Below are 25061 nucleotides of genomic sequence, written 5' to 3' on the forward strand. Positions count from 1 at the left end.
ATATACCACAACCCTGAGGTGTCGTATTGCTATTATAAACTGGTTACCAAAGTAATTAGAGCAGTAAAAATAGATGTTTTGTCATACACATGGTATAAGGTCTGATATACCACGGCTGTCAGCCAATCAGCATCCAGGGCTCGAACCACCCAGTTTATAATGACTAATAATTTCATCCATAAAGAAATGCATTTGTACTGGACATATATAGACTAATTATCACTTAATTTTGAAGTGATGGTACTGTTTAATACTTACCATTGGTTTCTCCTATTACTCAAACGCTTCATGAACTTTTTCATGAGCGGTGGCATGTGACACTTTTGGGAAGATTTACAAGGATATCAGGAGCAACCCGCAAAGAAGAGTGATGCGCACAGTCCAGTGGAAGCAGAGGGATGCGCTGCGCATTTCTCCTGCTAACAAGTGCATACAGGACAAAACAACCGTAATTGGAGAGTGTTGTCCTCACTTACTAAAAAGACTCACGATTAAGAAAACGTCCTCTGCATCACGAGCAAGAAGAGTCAGAATTGCTGCAGGCAAGGGAATATATACTCCTGAACGGACGAAGATGATTGGAAGAAACATTAGCAGTAGCACATGAGTTTGACACGTCTTTTCCTCCTGAAACCTTGACATGCAGCACAGCACACCTTCACACTGCATGATAGCGTTGTCTCGTGTTATGCTAAGGAAATTGCAACAACGAAGAGTGCTTGGCACACGTTTTTTTAAGGATATTGAGGGTGTGATTGCAGGAAATTTCACTCACCACTATCACCGACGGACAACGCGGTGCGCAAGTTTGTATGTCTGTTGTGGAAGTTCTTCAGCAGCTCCGGACAACGGGATCGTTCAATTAGTTGCATCAGGTAAGGGCAAAAACAACTAACGTTAGGCAGTTACCTTTTGTTTTGACACCTGATTATTGACTGATATTTTGCTATTTTATGATTCAGATTGATATATTTTTATACACCTAAATGGTTGACACTGCTTTTCAGAAAACGTGCATAAATACATAGCCTAAATAACGTTACAGGTGTTCTAGGGCTACAGTTTCATAACAGTAATTTACTGTTTCTTTAGGATTTTATCATATGGCGGATTCTATTTATACTGAGCCGCGGTGCACTGGGCAAAAGCCAGTCACATCATCAGGCGAAAGCAGGGAGTGAGGCGCGCCATTCTCAAATCTAAACAGTAATCTGTGCCGCTCTGTCAGTTTGTCAAGGCAGAATGGTGCATCGTCCAAAAACATAGCCTACAACATCTCTTATCAATAAAATACATGTTTGAAGTTTGTAACAATTTTTCATTGCAAAGGCAGATGAAGCGTTTTTTTTAACGAAAAGCAATCACTTGTGCGCGGGAAACACCGAATTTTACTAATTACTATCTACCTGACTTTTGTTTTGAGCCAACTTCGCCATGGGCTTTGAATGCAACCTGACCTCAAAGAGTATTTCATACTATTATTTATGTAAATCAGAGACAGACACTCTTCTTAGTATGACATTGTATGCTACAGTTAGTATGGTATGTATTAATTTGTGGCTGTCCATCACCAATTTCGTTAGATATAATACGAATTGTAATTCGTATTATATGTTGCACGTCGGATTTAGTACATTCAAGTACAGTTGCGGTCAGACGGCATCAATTTGCTTTACCAGTGTGGCATAACATTGCGTCAAGGAAAGCTTTACTTTCGATAGTTGCGACAAGCAGCTGCAGCACTCAATACATCGGTATTGGGTTGTTATTATCGATCATTCCTCTAGGTCGAAATAGACCGACTGTTCTTTGTATGTCCAGGGGTAGTTTGCTCATTCTTGAGTTGTCGATTTGTTTGTAGAGTAGGCCTATGCCCGATTAGTGTACTGGGATAACATACATATATTTGCTTATCTGTTCATCATAGCCCTTACTGTCTAGACACATGCTTATATGATTGGCTACCATCAAAAGCATGATAGGCAAACCTTGCAATGTGAATTATGTATGGGCCTATTTTCCTTTGCCTTTAACATGAGTAGTAATACGCCAATTCTGTATTGCTTAGGGAGTTTGGTAGGTTAGGTGTGCATGTTATTTGTGACCTGGCAACACCCCTGAGGGCATGAATATACAGGTTGATGCATAGGCTACTGCATAAACCATTATACATGATCTTTAATGAAGAAGGTATTCATAGGAATTGGTACCAAAATGTCAAGGATATGCCTGATATGACATCTTGTCCAATGACAGCCACAAAAAAAATCAGGCCAAAGGATATGTTGCTTGGGGTTGGAACTACAGTGCATTAAGTCGCCAGTCCATTAGTCTATACCGTATTACTTCCATTACTTACCTATATAGTAATTCATCTGATTCCCTCAGTCATGATGGGGATAATTGAGTTCATTTGAGTGTTTTTCTCACTTTGGAGCTGGTAGTGAGGCAGTCACTGATGCCTGGTCCACCTAAATGAAATCAGACAACTTCTATTGCTTTGCTACATTCACAATCACTTTCAGAGAATCTTCATTGTAATAAAATTATGTTAGGTGTTTCAGTATTTATACTGATCAAATTTCAGCACCAATGGAACATCAACTGAACAATGCTTAGCCTATTTTAACAATATCCACACAGAAGATGAAATATATTATTTACTGGAAGTGGGCTAATTTAATTAATTCCATGGGCCTACAATGTAATTAAGATTTAAATTTTAATCACATCAGTTGCCTCATTCTTCAAACCGAATAAACATGTTATTTTCTGTGATGAAGACTGGGCAGCAGGATGTTGCTGGGTTGGACATCTCCCTCACTCCTAATATCTTGCACATTAAATATATATTGTGTCTTGCCATGGAGGCTCAGTAGTTGACCTTATGAAATGTTGCATTAGGGAAAGGGGGATACTTAGACAGTTGTGCAACTGAATGCGTTCAACTGAAATGTGTCTTCTGCATTTAACCCAACCACTCTGAATCGACATCCGCATTTTCAGCGCCCAGGGAACAGTGGGTTAACTGCCTCGCTCAGGGGCAGAACGACAGATTTTTTTTACTTTGTCAGCTCGGGATTCAATCCAACAATCTTTCGGTTACTGGCCCAACGCTCTAACCACTAGGTTACCTGCACCATTAGATAATGCAAATAGCATGGCCCGAGGGCATCTGTTTCAACATGTCAAGTAAACATGTGAAGGTCCTCGCAGCTTGTAGAACTGCTCACAGATCCCTGGGCTCAGCAGATCGGTTTTATGCTATATTTGCTTTGCATAATTGTTGGCCCCAATCTGCTACATTTAACACCCAGCCTGCTATGCCTTTGTTTGGCTGATCTGTTATCTCACCTAGTTTTTCTGAATTCTTACTGAATCCTCTTGCTGTTGTTTGAGTTTTTGGGCTGTGAGAAAGATTGATATTTTTAGCTGTGAATTGGTCCAAACAATGTTGTTTATGAATAAATATATGGACGGAGTATGTTTTATTCATTTTTTATGACTGTACAAGAAAGCAGGAAGAAACCCTAGGAATTGCGTTCCACTTTTATTGAAACTAGTTTAGTTTCCATTTTGAAATGATAAATTAAGGAATGAGACGCTAGCATAATGTAGTATTTGTGTTTTGTTGCAGCGGTGCCATGGATGGAAGTAAAATGCTACCATGACATTTTAAAGTGTGCATTTAGGCAAAGCTTGTGGCTCTCAATCAGAATGACAATGATTTTCTTTGTGAAATTGTCTCAAGTGAAGAGATTGACTTATGTGGTCTTAATAGAAAAGTTCAAAGTTAAGGTCCAGTTGATGCGTTTATCTCTCTGGAATTCATTTGGATAAGCTTTACACTATCAACCAATTATGCCATCTTTCAACTTGACACTTTTGCTCTGAAAGTCACCCAAGGATTTTGGAGGATTGCATGCTCTTGAAATGTGCTTATGGCAGGGATATTTGATGACAGCTTTTGATGTATTGCCACCATGGTTCTTAACTACACAATGTACTGTTGACAAGGAGAAAGCATAACATGGTAAGGGCAGTTTGGTACAAAGGATTGCTTGGCTAAAACTGTTATATATATATATTTTTTTTAAACACCTACTACTCTCAGCCTTAAGGTACTGTATTTTAAACAATGGTCACTATTGAAACATCTCTATACAGTATACAAGTCACTTATTTGGCAAACTGACATAAGGATACCTCAGATGCTTTGGCTGTATACATTCCTTTGGAATTGTGCATCATCTACAGTGCAAGGTGAAAATCTACACACCCCTTGCACAGTCTGCACATTTTGCTGTCTTAAAAATTACATCTTAAAAGGGATTAAAGTGAATTATTTGCCAAGAGGTGTTAAGTGTTCCTGAATGGTCCAGTGTCTGTCTTGACTTAAATCTGCTTAAAAAAAAAGGTTTTATATTGCTGTTCATCAATTATTGCCAATGAAATTGAATGAGTTTGAGCAATTTTGACAAAAGCAATGGATGTTGCCCTAAGTTTTGGTAAAATCTTATTCAAAATGAGTCACACATGAAATGCCTGCCAAAAGTGCTTCCACCAAGTAATAACCTTGGGGTGTGAATACAGACTGTAACGGTTGTCTGACGAGGAGGAGTAGTAAGAAGGATCGGAGGACCAATGAGCAGCGTGGTAAGTGTCCATTTTAATATATAAAACTGAACACTACAAAAATACAAAATAACAACGTGGATGAACAAACGAGAATCAAAACAGTCCCGTATGGTACAGACACAGGAAACAATCACCTACAACTCAAAAGTGAAACCAGGCTACCTAAGTATGGTTCTCAATCAGGGACAACGATTGACAGCTGCCTCTGATTGAGGACCATACCAGGCCAAACACAGAAATCCCAAAACATAGAAAAAGGAACATAGACAACACACCCAACTCACGCCCTGACCATACTAAAACAAAGACATAACAAAAAAACTAAGGTCAGAACGTGACAGACTCAATTATTACATCCTCATTTTATATTTCTTAGTAATTTGGAAAATATTCTATCATTTTACTTTCACTTTGAAAATGTGGAGTAGGTTGTGTAGATACATTGGGGAAAGAATCTAATAATACTTTTTTTAGATCAAATTTTAAGGCAGCAAAATGTGAAGACTGTGCATGGGTTGTGTAGACTTTCACTAGCGACTGTATGTGTGTCATACGCGCTTGTGTACATTGGTTTCCAGCAACTCCTGCTCAGTAGGCTTGTGGGGGTACTTGTTTTTCACTGTGGCATGGGACGTCATAATTATGTTTTTATGGTTGAAATCTGTTTCTGTGGTTCCAAGTGACGTCACATAGCTTGTGTGATGACTAGTCTTTTCTAAGACCTGAATACTTGCCTAGACTTCAAACGCTTGAACAGCTTGAAGAACGATCTGGCCTTAATGCGCATGCACTCTTATCATCTTCACCCGGCACAGGCAGAAAAGGACTGCCACCCCTCAGAGCCTGGTTCCTCTCTAGGTTTCTTCCTAGATTCCTGCCTTTCTAGGGAGTTTATACTAGTTACCATGCTTCTACATCTGCGTGCTCTTTGGGGTTTTAGGATGGGTTTCTGTATACACACTGCAGATATAAAAAGGGCTTTATAAATACATTTGATTTGGTTAGACTTTATCGCAGCTGTATAATACATTTGTGAGCAGTGTTTTCACAGCAGTCATTTTGCTGTGGTGTCTCGCCACGGCAAGGAATAATTAACTACATAAATTCCACCCCTCAACCAGTATTATACAAGAGCACAGACACAAGGGACAACAGACACACCGGTCTCTACATTGCAGATGAGCTGAAGGCAGTCATCAATGACCTTGGACCACAGAAGATATTTTTACTGGTGACAGACATTGCTGCGAACATGAAGGCTGCTTGGTCTGAAGTGGAGGAGTCCTACCCTCACATCACACCCATTGGCTGTGCTGCTCATGCATTGAATCTTCTCTTCAGGGACATCATGGCACTGAAAACAATGGATACACTCTACAAGAGAACCAAGGAAATGTTTAGGTATGTGAAGGGTCATCAAATTATAGCAGCACTCATTGGGGTGGTATTGTCATCATGTTTGACAGTCTCCTGGAGAGGAAGGAGTCTCTCTAAGAAATGGCCATATCACAGTCTGCTGATATGGACACTCCCATCAAGAGGATCATTTTGGGAGAGAGTGGTAAACAGCTGGAAACCCCTGAAACCTATAGCAGTAGCCATTTGCACGGATTGAGGGAGACAATGCCATCCTGACTGATGTTCAGACTCTGCTTGCAAATGTAAGAGGAGAAATCCGTACTGTCCTGCCCACTTCACTGCTGCTCCAAGCAGAGGAAACTGCAGTTCTTACAGTGCCTTGCGAAAGTATTCGGCCCCCTTGAACTTTGCGACCTTTTGCCACATTTCAGGCTTCAAACATAAAGATATAAAATTGTATTTTTTTTGTGAAGAATCAACAAGTGGGACACAATCATGAAGTGGAACTACATTTATTGGATATTTCAAACTTTTTTAACAAATCAAAAACTGAAAAATTGTGCGTGCAAAATTATTCAGCCCCTTTACTTTCAGTGCAGCAAACTATCTCCAGAAGTTCAGTGAGGATCTCTGAATGATCCAATGTTGACCTAAATGACTAATGATGACAAATACAATCCACCTGTGTGTAATCAAGTCTCCGTATAAATGCACCTGCACTGTGATAGTCTCAGAGGTCCGTTAAAAGCGCAGAGAGCATCATGAAGAACAAGGAACACACCAGGCAGGTCCGAGATACTGTTGTGAAGAAGTTTAAAGCCGGATTTGGATACAAAAAGATTTCCCAAGCTTTAAACATCCCAAGGAGCACTGTGCAAGCAATAATATTGAAATGGAAGGAGTATCAGACCACTGCAAATCTACCAAGACCTGGCCGTCCCTCTAAACTTTCAGCTCATACAAGGAGAAGACTGATCAGAGATGCAGCCAAGAGGCCCATGATCACTCTGGATGAACTGCAGAGATCTACAGCTGAGGTGGGAGACTCTGTCCATAGGACAACAATCAGTCGTATATTGCACAAATCTGGCCTTTATGGAAGAGTGGCAAGAACAAAGCCATTTCTTAAAAGATATCCATAAAAAGTATTGTTTAAAGTTTGCCACAAGCCACCTGGGAGACACACCAAACATGTGGAAGAAGGTGCTCTGGTCAGATGAAACCAAAATTGAACTTTTTGGCAACAATGCAAAACGTTATGTTTGGCGTAAAAGCAACACAGCTCATCACCCTGAACACACCATCCCCACTGTCAAACATGGTGGTGGCAGCATCATGGTTCGGGCCTGCTTTTCTTCAGCAGGGACAGGGAAGATGGTTAAAATTGATGGGAAGATGGATGGAGCCAAATACAGGACCATTCTGGAAGAAAACCTGGTGGAGTCTGCAAAAGACCTGAGACTGGGACGGAGATTTGTCTTCCAACAAGACAATGATCCAAAACATAAAGCAAAATCTACAATGGAATGGTTCAAAAATAAACATATCCAGGTGTTAGAATGGCCAAGTCAAAGTCCAGACCTGAATCCAATCGAGAATCTGTGGAAAGTACTGAAAACTGCTGTTCACAAATGCTCTCCATCCAACCTCACTGAGCTCGAGCTGTTTTGCAAGGAGGAATGGGAAAAAATGTCAGTCTCTCGATGTGCAAAACTGATAGAGACATACCCCAAGCGACTTACAGCTGTAATCGCAGCAAAAGGTGGCGCTACAAAGTATTAACTCAAGGGGGCTGAATAATTTTGCACTAGCAATTTTTCAGTTTTTCATTTGTTAAAAAAGTTTGAAATATCCAATAAATGTCGTTCCACTTCATGATTGTGTCCCACTTGTTGTTGATTCTTCACAAAAAAATACAGTTTTATATCTTTATGTTTGAAGCCTGAAATGTGGCAAAAGGTCGCAAAGTTCAAGGGGGCCGAATACTTTCGCAAGGCACTGTAAATACATCAAAAAGCATGAAGACTTCTGCCTGAAGCACATACGCGACGCAGCGTACATGTTGTACCCCAAGTATGCTGGCAAGAGCATCCTGTCTGGTGCAGAGATCAACACGGCCTATGGTATCATCACCACTGTGTCTTGCCACCTTGGCCTGGATGAGGGCAAGGTTCTTGGCAGTCTGGCGAAATACACTTCCAAGCAAGGACTTTGGGATGGAGATGGAATATGGCAGTCGTGCCAACATATCTCATCAGGCACTTGGTGGAAGGGACTTTGTGGATCTGAGGCTCTTTCTCCTGTTGCCACCATCCTCCAAATCCCACCACCATCAGCCACCTCAGAGAGCAACTGGTCCCTGTTTGGGAACACACACACCAAAGCACGCAACAGGCTGACCAATACAAGGCTTGAAAAATTGGTGGCCATTGGGGAAAATGTGAGGCTTTTTGAGCCTGACAATGAACCATCCTCAACAAGGTTGGAAAGTGACAGTGGAGATGAGGCCTCAGTCTAAGGTGGACATTGAGGAGGTCCAAAGAGAAGACATGGAAGCCTGAGAGGAAGACATTTTACAGATGTATATAGAAAATGTTTTTGTGAGATGCGATGGATCATTGGGGATCATTCAATATTCCCTTTCTTTTGTTGTTCATTGAAGTCATCCCATGTGAAAAATCAACTCATTTAATTGAAGTTAAATGTGTAACTAAATAATTTCAAAAATTTATTTTGGAAGCATTTAATCATAAGGTAAAAGGTTTATGTTTCTGACTCCATATGACATGGTGAATATATCCAATGCAAAAAGCATCTACATTTAAATGGTATTAATATTAATTTGCAGGTATTCCCGTTAATTCCCACGGAAAGTTTCCACCTTTGAATATTCCCCAAAATGTGCATCCCTAATTAGGGACTCCATGTACTTCCTCTCTGTCCCAGAAGTTAATTCAGACTCTGGCCCAATTATGGACAAAATTAATTGATGCATTTAATCTTCATTTTATTTCAGCAGGCTATCTTTTTGAAAGAGCGTCTAGCACTACTATCTCTAAAAGTGGGCTAAATACTGATTCAGGAATTTTGCAGATTGATTTTTTCATGCATCTTGGAAATTCACAGAAAAAGAAGTCCTTGATGCCTTACTTGCTATAGATATCAAGAAATCCACAGGGGCTGACCAATTGGAGCCGGGTATGCTCAAGTAGGCTGCCCCCCTCAATCCTGGTTTAGTAACCCATATCTTAAATCATTATCAGAAAATATTCCGCTTATGTGCTGCCACTCCATAAAGGCGAGTATAGTAGTGATCTTGATAATTATTGCCCCATTTTCAGGCTTCCATGTCTAGCTAAGATTCTACAATCTTTGTGAATAAGCAACTTCACTCTTTTTTTTTTATCAGAGCATGGTATTTTGAATATGAATCAATCTGGGTTTAGGCCAGGGCTCATTACTATCACAGCAACCACATTAATAGTTAGAAGCTAAAATTAATTGTGCTACCTTGTTTGTGGACGTGTCAGAAGCGTTCGATACTGTTGATCTTGCTATTTTATTGAACAAGTTGTCCTCGATTGGCCTGGGTTCTGATGCCTGCTCATGGTTTCATGATTATCTTAGTGACAGAACTCAGACCATCGTGATTGATTGGGGTTAAGTCCGGATTTCTTGAAGTACATAAAGGTGTTGCCCAGGGGTCGCTACTAGGACCCGTTTTCGCTATTTATATCAATCTATTGGTCAATCTGTTAAAAATGTTCAATTCCATCTACAGTTGAAGTCAGAAGTTCACAACTCCTGTCATTTCATCCTAGGAAAAATTGCCTGTTTTAGGTCAGTTAGGATCACCACTTTATTTTTAAGAATGTGAAATGTCAGAATAATAGTAGAGATAATGATTTATTTTAGCTTAGATTTCTTTCATCACATTCCCAGTAGTTCAGACGTTTACATACCCTCAATTAGTATTTGGTAGCATTGCCTTTAAATTGTTTAATTTGGGTCAAACGTTTCTGGTAGCCTTCCACAATAATTTGGGTGAATTTTGGCCCATTCCTCCTGACAGAGCTGGTGTAACTGAGTCAGGTTTGTAGGCCTCCTTTCTCAAACACACTTTCAGTTCTGCACACAAATGTTTTATTGGATTGAGGTCAGGGCTTTGTTATGGCCACTCCGATACCTTGACTTTGTTGTCCTTAAGCCATTTTGCCACAACTTTTGAAGTATGCTTGGGGTCATTGCCCATTTGGAAGACCCATTTGCAACCAAGCTTTAACTTCCTGACTGATGCCTTGAGATGTTGCTTCAATATATGCACATAATTTTTCCCTACTCATGATGTGATATTTTGTGACGTGCATCAGTCCTTCCTGCAGCAAAACACCACCACAACATGATGCTGCCACCCCCGTGCTTCACGGTTGGGATGGTGTTCTTCGGCTTGCAAGCCTCCCCCTTCTTCCTCCAAACATAACGATGGTCATTATGGCCAAACCGTTATATTTTTGTTTCATCAGACCAGAGGACATTTCTCCAAAAAGTACGATCTTTGTCCACATGTGCAGTTGCAAACCGTAGTCTGGATTTTTTATGGTGGTTTTGGAGCAGTGGCTTCTTCCTTGCTGAGCAGCCTTTCAGGTTATGTCGGTATATATGACTCATTTTACTGTGGATATAGATAGTTTGTACCTGTTTCCTAGAGCATCTTCACAAGGTCCTTTGCTGTTGATCTGGGATTGATTTGCACTTTTCGCACGGTTGCGTGGTCCCATGGTGTTTATACTTGCATACTATTGTTTGTACAGATGAATGTGGTACCTTCAGGCGTTTGGAAATCGCTTCCAAGTATGAACCAGACTTGTGGAGGTCAACAATTTTTTTCTGAGGCTGATTTCTTTAGATTTTCCCATGATGTCAAGCAAAGAGGCACTGAGGTTGAAGGTAGGCCTTGAAATACATCCACAGGTACACCTCCAGTTGACTCAAATGATGTCAATTAGCCTATCAGAAGCTTCAAACGCACTTTCTGGAATTTTCCTAGCTGTTTAAAGGCACAGTCAACTTAGTGTATGTAAACTTCTGACTCACTGGAATTGTGATACAGTGAATTATAAGTGAAATAATCTGTCTAAACAATTGTTGGAAAAATGACTTGTCTTGCACAAAGTAGAGGTCCTAACCGACTTGCTAAAACTATAGTTTGTTAACAAGAAAGTTGTGGAGTGGTTGAAAAACGAGTTATGACTCCAATCTAAGTGTACATAATCTGACTTTAACTGTATATGCAGATGATACTATTATGTATGCAATTGCCCCGCCTTCTGATTTGAAAACTTGTGCTTAATACAGCGAAAACTAAATACATGCTGTTTTCAAGTTCTTTTAAGATTGTCTCAGATTACATCTTCACTCATTGGATTGTTCTATAATCGAACAAGTCCCTGCATACAAATACATTGGTATTTGTATTGAAAAAAAATGTGCATTCTTTGCCAAAAGGTTGGCTGGACCTTTTTATAGTTGTTGCGACCGTCGTATGAATAATTGGACCAAGGCACAGCGTGAGTAAAGTTCCTCATTTTAATGATGGTGAAACTTCCAAAACAACACAGATATTACTATATATTACTATATTACTATATATTACAGATATTACTATCGTGAAATACGCTTGTGGCCGCGGACCCCGGCGTCGTCGCTGTCCTCCTTTACTCCTTTTCGACTCCCGCCAAGGAAGGGTCTCGAAGTAACAATATCCACCAAATCAGGTGGGAAAAAGGACACACTATGATCCCCAATTAGAGGTAACCATTAACAGCTGCCTCCAATTGGGAACCATACACACCAACTTAGAAATATAATAACTAGACACCTCCCTAGTCACGCCCTAACCTATTACACCATAGAGAACCCAGAGGGCTCTCTATGGTCAGGGCGTGACAGTACCCCCCCCCCCCCCCCCCCCCAAAGGTGTGGACTCCGACCGCAAAACCTGAAACTAGACGGGGAGGGGTAGGATGGGCAACAAGCGTCGGTGGCGGCTCCGGTGCGGGACATAGCACCCGCTCAGACCGTGGATCCGGCCATGGAGCCGGGCTGAACGACTGGGCACCGGCGCAGAGGAAGGATCCGGCCATGGAGCGGGATTGGACATCGTGCCTGGACTGGGCATCGGCGCAGGAATCTCTGTGCTGTGAACCTTCGCTGGAGGATCCGGGCTGTAGACTGTCGCTGGAGACTCCGGACTGTACACACGCACTGGTGGACGAGTGCGGGGAGCTGCCACAGGTTGCACCGGATTGATGACACGCTATTCAGGGAGAGTACGGGGAGCCGGCACAGGACGTACCAGGCTAGGGAGGCGCACTGGAGGGCTGGTGCGTGGAGCCGGCACAGGTTGCACTGGACTGATGACACGCTGTTCAAAACGCCTGAGCTGCAGCATACTCCTAGCCAACATCTCTCTCTGATATCCCTCCTCAAACTGCTCCATCGACTCCCAGACGGTCTCTGGCTCTCTCCTCAGCCGACCGCCGCTTGTGCCTCCCCTTAAAACTTGGGGTTGACTTTGGGCTGCTTGTGGCCGCGGACCCCGGCGTCGTCGCTGTCCTCCTTTACTCCTTTTCGACTCCCGCCAAGGAAGGGTCTCGCATCCACCTAGTATCTCTTCCCATGACCAACTCTCCTTCACCTCCTGGGCACGCTGCTTGGTCCTGACTAGGTGGGATATTTTGTCACGACCGGCGTATGAATAATTGGACCAAGGCACAGCGTGAGTAGAGCTCCACATTTTAATGAGAGTGAATCTTCCAAAACAACAAAGATATAACGATCGTGAAATACGTAGCGCACTCATACAAAACAATATCCCCCATAGCAGTTGGGAAAAAGGACACACTAAGTATGATCCCCAATTAGAGGTAACACACCAACATAGAAATATAATACCTAGAAACTAGAGGTCGACCAATTATGATTTTTTAACGCCGATACCGATTATTGAAGGACCAAAAAAAGCCCATACCGCTTAATCGGACGATTTTTTTATTATTTTTTATTATTTATTTAAAATTATTTTATTTATTTATTTGTAATAATTACATCAATACTGAATGAACACTTATTTTAACTTAATATAATACATCAATAAAATCAATTTAGCCTCAAATAAATAATTAATCATGTTCAATTTGGTTTAAATAATGCAAAAACAAAGTGTTGGAGAAGAAAGTAAAAGATGTGCCATGTAAGAAAGCTAACGTTTAAGTTCCTTGCTCAGAACATGAGAACATATGAAAGCTGTTGGTTCCTTTGAACATGAGTCTTCAATATTCCCAGGTAAGAAGTTTTTAAGTTGAAGTTATTATAGGAATTATAGGACTATTTCTCTCTCTACCATTTGTATTTCATTAACCTTTGACTATTGGAATATCTTATAGGCACTTTAGTATTGCCAGTGTAACAGAATAGCTTCCGTCCCTCTCCTCGCTCCTCCCTGGGCTCGAACCAAGAACACAACGACAACAGCCACCCTCGAAGCAGACCCCAAGGGCTCTCTATGGTCAGTGCGTGACATTAGTCATGTAGAGCACATCATTACGCTCTTTTTGTTTACAAAGCCCTGCTCCATAAGCTTCCCACTCACCTAACATAACTTGTATTTTTAAGTCTTAACAGTAATCAAACCCATTCACAGGGTTGGTTAACTTTGGAGACTCCTATGATGAATCTGCCTTTATTCCAAACATAGGGAGTAAGGAAATTAATCTTCAGAAAGATGTTTAGATTTTGATGTTTTTGAAGTCCCTAGGGAAATTCAGACAGCTGACAGCGTATTTTTACAATGAAGAATGTGTTTGTGTTAATTGACTGTTTTTGTATTTCAACGTGTATATTGTCGATGTTTATGCTCATCTATACTTGCCTGTTGTGTGTGCTTGTTTTTGCATTGTACAGGGCTCATTTCAATATTACTTTCCTGTTGAAATAAAGCTTAATAATAATAATAATGATGATATGTATTCTGACAAGCAGTCCATGCACAAGCAATCTTGACAATGGCTGTTTTAATGTTCTTTGTTAAAAAGAGGGGGATCCAAGCTTTCCATTCCTACTATTTATCAACTCCTAAATATGAGCAATCTGCACCATTTTAAACGCAGATTTTTTTTTTCAGCGGCATGGTTAATGATACTGCTCTGCAATTAGCTGTTAGTTGTATGGTAACTTGGGGTAAAATGCCACCCTACCTCTATTTTTGGTGGGGGGAATGATTTAAAAAGCTGTGATGGGACAGACCCTGTTGAGTAGTGGCAACCAGGGAAAGTGTGTGTGTGTGTGTGTGTGTGTGTGTGTGTGTGTGTGGGGGGGGGGGGGGGGGTGTGTGACATGAACATTTGTCCGGGTCGCACCCCCGCACCTCCCACTGCTACAACTTTTTCCATAGGAGGCACGCAGGCGACACATTTTCAAACTCTGTTTATATTTAGACAAATGCTAGCGATTGTTTCATAATGAGAGGAGTCATTGGTCTCCAAAATAAAAACTGAGCGGTGTGCATTACAGCTTTGGTTTGTTTCTGCCTCTACTGCTTGGGCCGAAAGCCACCTGCGATTAGCCAGAGGGTGGCATCCTGCTGACCAGGCACCGTTAGTTCTGCCACATTCGCCGGGGCCTCTCTGGAATCAACAGATTTACATTCATATCCCTCACTCGCAATCTATGGTTGCGTTAATCTACACAAATTCTCATCTCGTCGAGATGAAATTACCTTGAGTGTTGCCTTTTGTAGGCCTTCAATCACACTGTATCATGTAGTATGCTCCGAAAAGACAGTTTGAACACAGTGAGAACATGGGAAAACACTGTGGTTTGTGTGATATGTTGTTTAATGCCAAAAGATTACCATTTGAAATGTGTGCAGAAAATAACCCACTCTAGATGTTGAACTATAACGCTTGAACATCTCAGAACAATCTCTTTGATCATCTTAAAGTTGCTGCTTTTGAACCCTATGTTTCTATGGTCTGGACTTTTTTGCTTCCTCGGAAAAGGAGCTGTCAAGTGCTTCAGGCTAGGCTCTTTTGTGTCCCTCAGACAGCCCAGTGGGACGTTGGGCGTCAGCTTTGCTTATCGATGGAGCCACTTGACGGCCTCAATAATTCAGTTAATTTGACCTGGGTGATGCTGAAAGCCCCTGCTCCGAGCAGGCTGATGAAGAGCGATGATAGACCAGGGCCAGGCACTAGTTTCACGGGGGGAACCTACTCAGGGGGGAACCTACTTCGGAGTCCGTGTAATGAGATACAGGTCAATGGTCATTGACATCCAGCTCGCCATCACTTGTACTCAGGAGTTGTTCATAAACATTGCCACAGGGGTAGAATCTGGGCTCTTTCAAGCCCGGAAGATAAACAATACAGCTAGCGCAACGTCAGTGGAATTTGGTCTGGATGTTTCTTTAAAATAAGGTCTTCGGTCTTTTTGTATTCTGATAGTGTGCTATCATGACCTACATATTTTCCCCCAAAATGCTGACAGCTGAATAATATAACCCCCCAGTTTATTTTTCTATTTGATTAATGTAGCTCTGCACTCATTTTAAGTGGTAATATACTTCTTTCATTATTTTCTGCATTAAGTGCATAAACTGCATACTCTGTTGTCCCTAATTTATTGATTAGTGTCGATTCACAGATGGCTCCAGATTTTTTATTGTGCAGCGGCAAGCTTCATTTGCACAAATCAAATCCTATCACAATTTGCTTTCCCTGATTTGTTTAGACTTTTTTAACGTGGTTTTTAACACAGAGTCATAGACTCCTTCAGTAATCACAATGCCAGCTCACATTGTAGGATTTATATTATATCTCAGGAGTAAGGGAGAGTTTTATCCTGGCTTGTAAACAGAAAATATTAATTTAATCTACATTCAGATATAGCAATTTTGAGTAGCATCCTGCATTTAAATATGTGACTTTAACCAATAACATGGTTTGAATGCAGAGCATTTGGTTAGAATTTTGCTTTAATCTCTACTTATTAGGTCTATGTTGATGCTTTAACACGTATGTGACCCACCACCTTGATTCGGTCCTATGTAGCAACATTTGTATTTATTTTTAATTTTTTTTACATTGGATAAAAGTAAAGACTCAGAGCTAGAAAATTGTATTTCATACACTGCAGTTGACAAACAATAGGAAAGTAATTATGCTTTAAAAGTTGATAAACCTGTAACCCCACTTTTGAGAAAATGGCCTATGAATGTTTTGGTACAGCTACTGGAGAGCTCTTCTTTGTCTACACCCATTTCATTATTGTTTACACCATCCACCCTCTTCAGCCTTAGCCCCACCCATCTCTTTAAGGATTTACGTGTGAGGCTATGCGCTAAACAGAGTAAGGCAGTGTAGTAAACAACCAACGATTTAAGACTAAAAGTGGTGAAAGCAGTATCAAAAAGTAGTAGTAAAAGTACACTGTATCTAGTTCTTGACCTATATCCTAATTTGGCTTTGGTGCAGGTCATGTTGCTCTTCACATTACCGTCTCATGTAAACACAATCTATATCAAATAAATCAACATTTATTTGTCACATGCACAGGATACAGAAGGTGTAAACGGTACAGCAAAATGGTTACTTGCATAGTGGAGTCTTTTGTTTAGACCCATAAACCCAAACTATACTACATAGCACCATGCATGAATCTGCAGTTACAGTAGCCAAAATTAACCAACTAGGTTCATTGTTAGCTAGCTAGCTAACAGTACACTTTAACATGCAAAATTATAAATGTATAATATCTGAAAATGTAGCTAGACTCTTACCCGTATACATGGATGAACACTTCTCGCTCTATTTCATGGATGCCATGGTTGCCCTTAGTTTGAGGATGTAATCCAGAGACAGGTGTTTTATACAACTGCCGTCTGTGTTCTCTTTTCGACTCCCACCTCATTTGCAGCCAAACTCTACTTCCACCAGGCATTCCACTGATTTCAAAACTCTGTCAACTTCTTCCATGACAACAACACTGTTGATCGGCGTTTATTTCTTATCGGTGTCATCAGAAGACTCCACAATGTCTGGTTCAATTAAAATGTTTTTATGTAAATCATGTATTTCCTCATCGTCTGATTCATTTTCACAGTCAGAGAGTCAGAATGGCACGGTCGTCCTCCAGAAAGTAGTCCATTAATAGCGCCTGTCTAATTCAGTTGTAAGCAGTAGCAACCCTTGCAGTTCTTCATGATATCCTTAAAAAAGCTACAGTAGAAAGGATTATCTATACAAACTGAGCAGCTCATGTTATAGACAGAAGCATTCTACATGGCAGACCAATCAGAACTCAGCACTCGGTATGTCTAGCCAATCCATTAGCACCCAATCATGGCAATGGGGAAGGTTCTGTGCTTTTTCTGTGGCTAAACCAACTAGGCTCGTAATTTAACAATTTTATTAATATTTACAGATGGCATACACGTTTGTTATTAAGGCACATGAACGTTCACATGTTCCAGAAGACATTTCTATTAAAAAAAAATGCATTTTGATAAAAATATACAATTTACGTTCAAATGGCGCTACTGTGAAGTAGTGACGTGCAACATACACATAGCTTCCTGGAAACGGATCACATAAGCCATTGCAAACAAACGAGCACTTTAGGAACAATCCAAGTAGAATTTTCATCTGAGACTGAAGGATATAGGCAATTTCAAGTTTTATAAATATTTGAGTTGGAATAGTCAGTGTTTTTGACAGACATGCAAAGCAGTAATTGATGTCACACTTTATTTTCACTTCCTCGTCAGTTAAATTTGAGGATTCAGTTCCATTTTTCTTTCAGTTATTAGAAAATGTGTTTGACAAATGTTATGTTCATCATGCCCTATTTTGATATAGCACTGAATCAGTCATTCAGTTGTCAGTCAACAAGTAATTGAGTCAGTTTACGTCAGTGCCTGTGATTGTCCTGCAATATCATTACAACTCCACTACTGCCAAGATTACATTTATTTCACTAAGGACATACTGATCATTGTTCCATTTGACTTTAAATTGCTAAAATCCTGTTATATTTTCAGACGATGCAGTCAAACAATGCAGGTAATCAGTCCTAATGAATTGAAATGGGAATGTTCACAACCTTGGCCAAGCAGCCATTCCCATACAGTTCTCCATTAAGTTAATTTAGATACTATTCACCAGCTTCAGGACCTCATAATATATATATATATATATATATATATATATATTATAACACTATTCATCTCTGTATTTATATGCACTTTGGAGAAAACTAATGGAACATTGAATTAAGGCAGTGGCTACATGCACTACTGTTCAAAAGTTTGGGGTCACTTAGAAATGTTTTTTTGAAAGGAAAGCACATTTCTTTTGTCCATTGAAATGACATCAAATTGATCAGAAATGCAGTGTAGACATTGCTAATGTTGTAAATGCCTATTGTAGCTGGAATATCTACATAGGCGCACAGAGGCCCATTATCAGCGACCATCACTCCTGTGTTCCAATGGCACATTGTGTTAGCTCATCCAAGTTTATAATTTTAAAATGCTAATTGATAATTAGAAAACACTTTTGCAATTATGTTAGCACAGCTGAAACCTGTTGTGCCTGATTAAAGAAGCAATAAAGCTGTCCTTCTTTAGACTAGTTGAGTATCTGGAGCATCAGCATTTGTGGGTTTGATTACAGGCTCAAAATACCTTTCTTGTGAAACTCATCATTCTCATCATTCATCAGTCTATTCTTGTTCTGAGAAATGAAAACTATTCCATGAGATAAATTGCCAAGAAACTGAAGATCTCGTACAATGCTGTGTACTACTCCCTTCACAGAACAGCGTAAACTGGCACTAACCAGAATAGAAAGATGAGTGGGAGGCCCCGGTGCATAATTGAGCAAGAGGACAAGTACATTTTTTTTTTTATTTTTTTATTTTACCCTTATTTAACTAGGCAAGTCAGTTAAGAACAAATTCTTATTTTCAATGACGGCTTAGGAACAGTGGGTCAACTGCCTGTTCAGGGGCAGAACGACAGATTTGTGCCTTGTCAGCTCGGGGGTTTGAACTAGTTACTAGTCCAACACTCTAACCACTAGGCTACCCTGCCACCCACATTAAAGTGTCTAGTTTGAGAAAGACACCTCACAAGTCCTCAAGTGGCAGCTTCATTAAATAGTACCCGCAAAACACCAGTCTCAACGTCAGCAGTGAAGAGGCGACCGCGGGATGCTGGCCTTCTAGGCAGAGTTCCTCTTTCCAGTGTCTGTGTTCTTTTGCCCATCTTAATCTTTTATTTTTATTGGCCAATCTGAGATATGGCGTTTTCTTTGCAATTCTTAGTTAGTCCGGGTAGCTATTGGTTAACTATTTAACTATCTGCATTTACCTTTTTTTGCACTAACTCTTTTGACTTGTCACATACGCTGCTTCTACTGTTTATTATCTATCCTGTTGGCAAGTCACCTTATTCCTAGTTGTCCATATCTACCTCAATTACTTCATACCCCTGCACATCGACTCAGTACTGGTAACCCGTGTATGTCGTTACACTTCTATTTTTTTCTGTATTTTTTTTCTCTCTCTGCTTTGTTTGGAAGGGCCCATAAGTAATCATTTCACTGTTAGTCTACACTTCTTGTTTACGAAGCTTGTGACAAATAAAACTGGGTGTGATTCACCTCGGTGTCAAGCCCACCTCACGTGAATCACTGTATATTTCAGAGAAATAAATATCCACTATTAGCTGTGGTTATGATGAGGTTTATATCAATGTTGTAAGAAGTTGACATACTTGAGCATTGGAGCCTGCTAATGCCTCTGTCTGTATTTCTCATACAATCCATGATTGTAAAAAACATAAATGTTTTAGCAAAGACACGTTGAGGTATTTAAGTATAAAACTCACATCCCCTGTGAAAGGACACACACACAATTATCAGAAGCTTTGATCAGCTAACTCAATAAAATACACCACAGCTCTCAAAGTTGAACATCTTGCATCAGCAGGTTCCCTATTGTGAAGCTTGAGATAGAATGAACAGCAGTCTGGTTCGGATGGCATCCAGACCAGAACACATGGCAAAACCGGGCAATCTGCTATCAACAGACAAACACTTCTGTCTCCAAAAATCCCTGGTGTCTGGAGGGAACAGGCAGAAGCTGATGGAAGTGTGCCCTTGTTTCTCCTCGGTCCATTCCAGAGAGTTGGAGAGAAGGAAGAGAAAAGAGAAGGAGAGAGATTAGAGACTCGACAAGCTGAATTATGCAAAGCCGTCAGAGCCGGCTATTGTTGGAGGTGCCGGCTGTGTTAAAGTGAGCCGGCCCGATCCCCACCACCCTCCATCCCCACTTTCACGACATCCTTGGCGAAGTACCGTCTGGTCCCTGCAATAACTAATAGGGAAATGGCAAGGCCCCATAGGGGAACAGATAGGGAGGGCAGAGGGCTTGGCCCTGCGGTGGCAGGTTGAACATCTGGGAAAGGGGGAAACGGCAGAAACGGCGAGCATGAATTTTTATTGCCTTTATTTACAGAGTGTAGGGTCTGGGGGTTTGAGTTAATATTTAGAGCAGGCCCTCTGAATTGAATTGTAATTACTTGAACAATCTCTGTGTGAAGATTTGACATTTTGAGCAGGGAAGTCTCCAGTGACTACTGTAGTCTTTGGAAAATGCACCTTGTTCTTACATCAGGAATGTGGGTCACTTCAGTTGAAACCACTTTATTTGGCTGTATTGGCTCTGAACCACACCTGTGGTGGTTTCTCCTTTGGTCCTGAATCATGAGTGTGAAGATCTGTGTCCAAACAAGAGAATCGAGCCTAGATCATAAAAGCTTCCCAATGGGCCTTATTCTCGAAAATGAGTTTCCAAATTGACTGAAGTACATTGCTTAACACAATATTATACAACAAGTGCATTTGGAAAGTATTCAGACCGCTTGACTTTTTCCATATTTTGTTACTTTACAGTAAAATGGATTAAATAAAAAAATATCCTCATCAATCTACACACAATAACCCATAATGACCAAGCGAAAACAGGTTTTTAGAAATAAAAAAACAAATACCTTATTTAAATAAGTATTCAGACCCTTTGCTATGAGTCTCGAAATTGAGCTCAAAGGTGCTTCCTGTTTTCATTGATCATCATTGATGTTTTTACAACTTGATTGGAGTACACCTGTGGTAAATTCAATTGATTGGACATGATTTGGAAAGGCACACACCTGTCTATGTAAGGTCCCACAGTTGACAATGCATGTCAGAGCAAATACCAAGCCATGAGGTCAAAGGAATTGTCCGTAGAGCTCCGAGACAGGATTGTGTCGAGGCAAAGATCTGGGGAAGGGTACAAAAAAGTTTCTGCAGCGTTGAAGGTCCCATAGAACACAATGGCCTCCATCATTCTTAAATGGAAGAAGTTTGGAACCACCAAGACTCTTCCTAGAGCCCGGCCAAACTGAGTAATCGGGGGAGAAGGTCCCTGGGTCCCTGGTCAAGGAGGTGACCAAGAACCCGATGGTCACTATGACAGAGCTCTAAAGTTCCTCTGTGAAGATGGGAGAACCTTCCAGAAGGACGACCATCTCTGCAGCACTCCACCAATCTATGGTCTGATGAAATCAAGATTTAACTCTTTCGCCTGAATGCCAAGGGTCACGTCGAGGAAACCTGGCACCATCTCTACGGTGAAGCATGGTGGTAGCAGCATCATGCTGTAGGGATGTTTTTCAGCGGCATGGAGACTAGTCAGGATTGGGGGAAAGATGAACGGAGCAAAGTATAGAGAGATCCTTGATGAAAACCTGCTCCAAAGTACTCAGGACATCAGACTGGGGCGAAGGTACATCTTCTAACAGGATTACGATCCTAAGGACACAGCCAAGACAATGCAGGAGTGGCTTCAGGACAAGTCTCTGAGTGGCTCAGCCAGAGCCCGGACTTGAACTCGATCGAACATCTGGGAGAAACTCCCCAAATACAGGTGTGCCAAGCTTGTAGCGTCATGACCAAGTAGACTCAAGGCTGTAATTGCTGAGTAAAGGATCTGAATACTTATGTAAATGTGATATTTTCCATGTATTCTTAAAAAAAAAAAATTTAATCTGTTTTTGCTTTGTCATTTTGGGGTATTGTGTGTTGATTGATTAGGGGAAAAACAATTTGATACATTTTAGAATGAGGCTGTAACTTAATAATTTGTGGAAAAAGTCAATACTTTCCGAATGCACTGTATGGTGTATGGTTAATGTTTAAAAGAAAATTGGGACTGTATATAACAGAAGAGGTTTTCAGGGTACAATGGGTAATTGGCTGGGGAGTCATAGGCCTGTGTAGTGCTTTGCTACGCTACATAGATCACTGCCCTCCCTCACTGCCTTGCCAAAGGATCCCGCTGTGCCACTAAATTACTGCAAGGTCGGCTTTTCCTTCTTGAGGTCAATCACTCATATTATCAAAGGTGACACATACAGAACAAATGACCTGTACAAATTGTACTTTTTCATTCCTTGCCATGAAGTGTCTTGTATGCTGACAGTATTTAGTATAGTTATTTTTCTGAATGGGGTGACTCCAGTGGTGTAAAGTACTTAAGTAAAAATACTTTAAAGTACTACTTAAGTAGTTTTGTTTGGGTAACTGTACTTTATTATTTATATATTTGACAACCTTTACTTCAATTCCTAAAGAAATATAGTGTTCTTTTTACTCCATACATTTTCCCTGACACCTGAAAGTACTCATTACATTTTGAATGCTTAGCAGGACAGAAAATGGTCCAATTCGCACACTTTTCAAGAGGTCATCCCTAATGCCTCTGATCTGTCGGAAACTAAACACAAATACTTTGTGTTTAAATGATGTCTGAGTGTTGGAGTGTGACCCTGGCTATATGTAAAAAAATTAAATAATAATTGTGCCGTCTGGTTTTTTAAATTATTTGTACTTTTACTTTTGATACTTAAGGTATATTTAAAAACACATACTTTTACACTTTTACTCAAATAGTATTTTACTGGGTGACTTTCACTTTTACTTGAGTCATTTTCTATTAAGGTATCTTTACTTTTACTCAAGTATGAGAATGTAGTACTTTTTCCACCACTGGGTGACTCAAGGAACATTTCTTGTGTATTGGAGTAAGGCACACAGAAATTATGTAGGCCTATTTTGTGGTTCCTATAACCAAGCAACAAAGTGGCCTAATCAAACTACACCAGAAGTTCCCTTTGTAGGCTTTAGCACCATGACAGCTTCTATGAGTATCTCTCTAGGGTCCCTCAAAGTATCCTCATGTACAGGGACCACCTTCAGCGCATAGAGAACATTTTTGATTAACCCTGGAAATGATGGTGTCAGTACCTTTTGGTATGCGTTCACCTGGTTTTGTTAGAATCTGGCCCGCCACACATATCCCCATAACATAACCAGGGGAGCTTATAGTGGATTAGGACACTAATCATTTCTCCCTGTAGTCGTGGTTCGGTTGTCGGCGGCTCAGCAGACATGTTCCTAAGAATGAACAGTTATCAGCCCCTTTATCTTTACAGGTCTATAAAGCATAAAAGGATGGAAATCGGGGAGGTTTGTGGGTGGATCCATTCTCACCTACTGCACATGAATCTGTCAAACGTGTGTGGGTTCACGTTGGGGGTAGGATGGAGGGTTTACATCTCTACACTTGTCTCCTACACTTTGAACTGGTTTGAAAAATTCCTGCCAGGTAGTACTTCTCAGCACAAGTACTTCTCAGCATATTCTCAATAATAACCTTGAGTCCTAGAACCTGCTTTCCAAGTTCACCGACCTGGCGGAAACCCAGGCAAATCGCATTTGTCTTGATTGCCTCCTACAGCCAAGGTGCAGATGAGTCAGGCAGCGTTGATCTATTCCAATCCACTGGACAGATAATAAACCCAACTCCGCAGCACATGGGAGACTGGACACTGGCCAGGAGGCCGGAAAGGAGGCAGTTAGGACAGCCTCTATCTATCCTGGAAGATCCGATCCAGCAATATAACAGCTTTGCCCCGCTGGAGGTGTACCTACAGTTGAAGTCAGAAGTTTACATACACTTAGGTTTGGAGTCATTAAAACTTGTTTTTCAACCACTCCACAACTTTCTTGTTAACACTATAGTTTTGGCAAGTCGGTTAAGACATCTACTTTGTGCATGACACAGATTTCACTTATAACTCACTGTATCACCATTGCAGTGGGTCAGAAGTTTACATACACTAAGTTTACTGTGCCTTTAAACAGCTTGGAACATTTCAGAAAATGATGTCATGGCTTTAGAAGTTTCTGATAGGCTAATTGACATCATTTGAGTCAATTGGAGGTTTCCCAATTCCTAGATTGCAGCACTCACTACCGAGTTCCAAACTGTCTCTGGAAGCAACGTCAGCACAGGGGCTGTTCGTTGGGAGCTTCAGGAAATGTTTCCATGGCTGAGCAGCCGCAATACAAGCCTAAGATCACAAATATGCAATGCCAAGTGTCGGCCGGAGGGGTGTAAAGCTTGCCGCCTTCGGACTTTTGAGCAGTGGAAACGCGTTCTTTGGAGTGATGAATCACGCTTCACCATCTGGCAGTCCAACGGACGAATCTGGGTTTGGTGGATGCCAGGAGAACACTACCGCCCCCAATGCATAGTGCCAACTGTAAAGTTTGGTGGATAAGTAATAATGGTCTGGGGATGTTTTTCATGGTTCGTGCTAGGGCCCTTAACGCCACAGCATACAATGACATTCTAGATGATTCCATGCTTCCAACTTTGTGGCAACAGTTTTTGGGAAGGCCCTTTCCTGTTTCAGCATATCAATGCTCCCATGCACAAAGCGAGGTCCATACGGTGTTGAAGAACTTGACTGGCCTGCACAGAGCCTTGACCTGAACCCCATCGAACACCTTTGGTATGAATTGGAACGCTGACTGCGATCTATGCCTAATTGCCCAACATCAGTGCCCGAACTCACTAGTGCTCGTGTGGCTGAATGGAAGTAAGTCCCCACAGCA

General features: G+C 41.0%; 1 protein-coding gene across 5 annotated transcripts in view; it reads left to right on the forward strand.

The window, feature by feature from the left end:
• Positions 1-25061, forward strand: part of LOC110505123 (teneurin-3-like) — a 260767-nt gene that overhangs the window by 83208 nt on the left and 152498 nt on the right. For 4 of the 5 annotated variants that reach the window (XM_021584110.3, XM_021584111.3, XM_021584112.3 and 1 more), the window contains exon 1: positions 360-875. The exons of the other annotated variant lie outside the window; for it this stretch is intronic. The gene's annotated coding sequence lies outside the window, so the exon portion shown is untranslated. Of the gene's footprint in view, positions 1-359; positions 876-25061 lie in introns of those variants that run through there. 5 annotated transcript variants of the gene reach the window in all.

Source organism: Oncorhynchus mykiss, chromosome 25, assembly GCF_057628025.1.
Source record: "Oncorhynchus mykiss isolate SJ-2025 chromosome 25, ASM5762802v1, whole genome shotgun sequence".
Taxonomy (NCBI): Eukaryota; Metazoa; Chordata; class Actinopteri; order Salmoniformes; family Salmonidae; genus Oncorhynchus; species Oncorhynchus mykiss.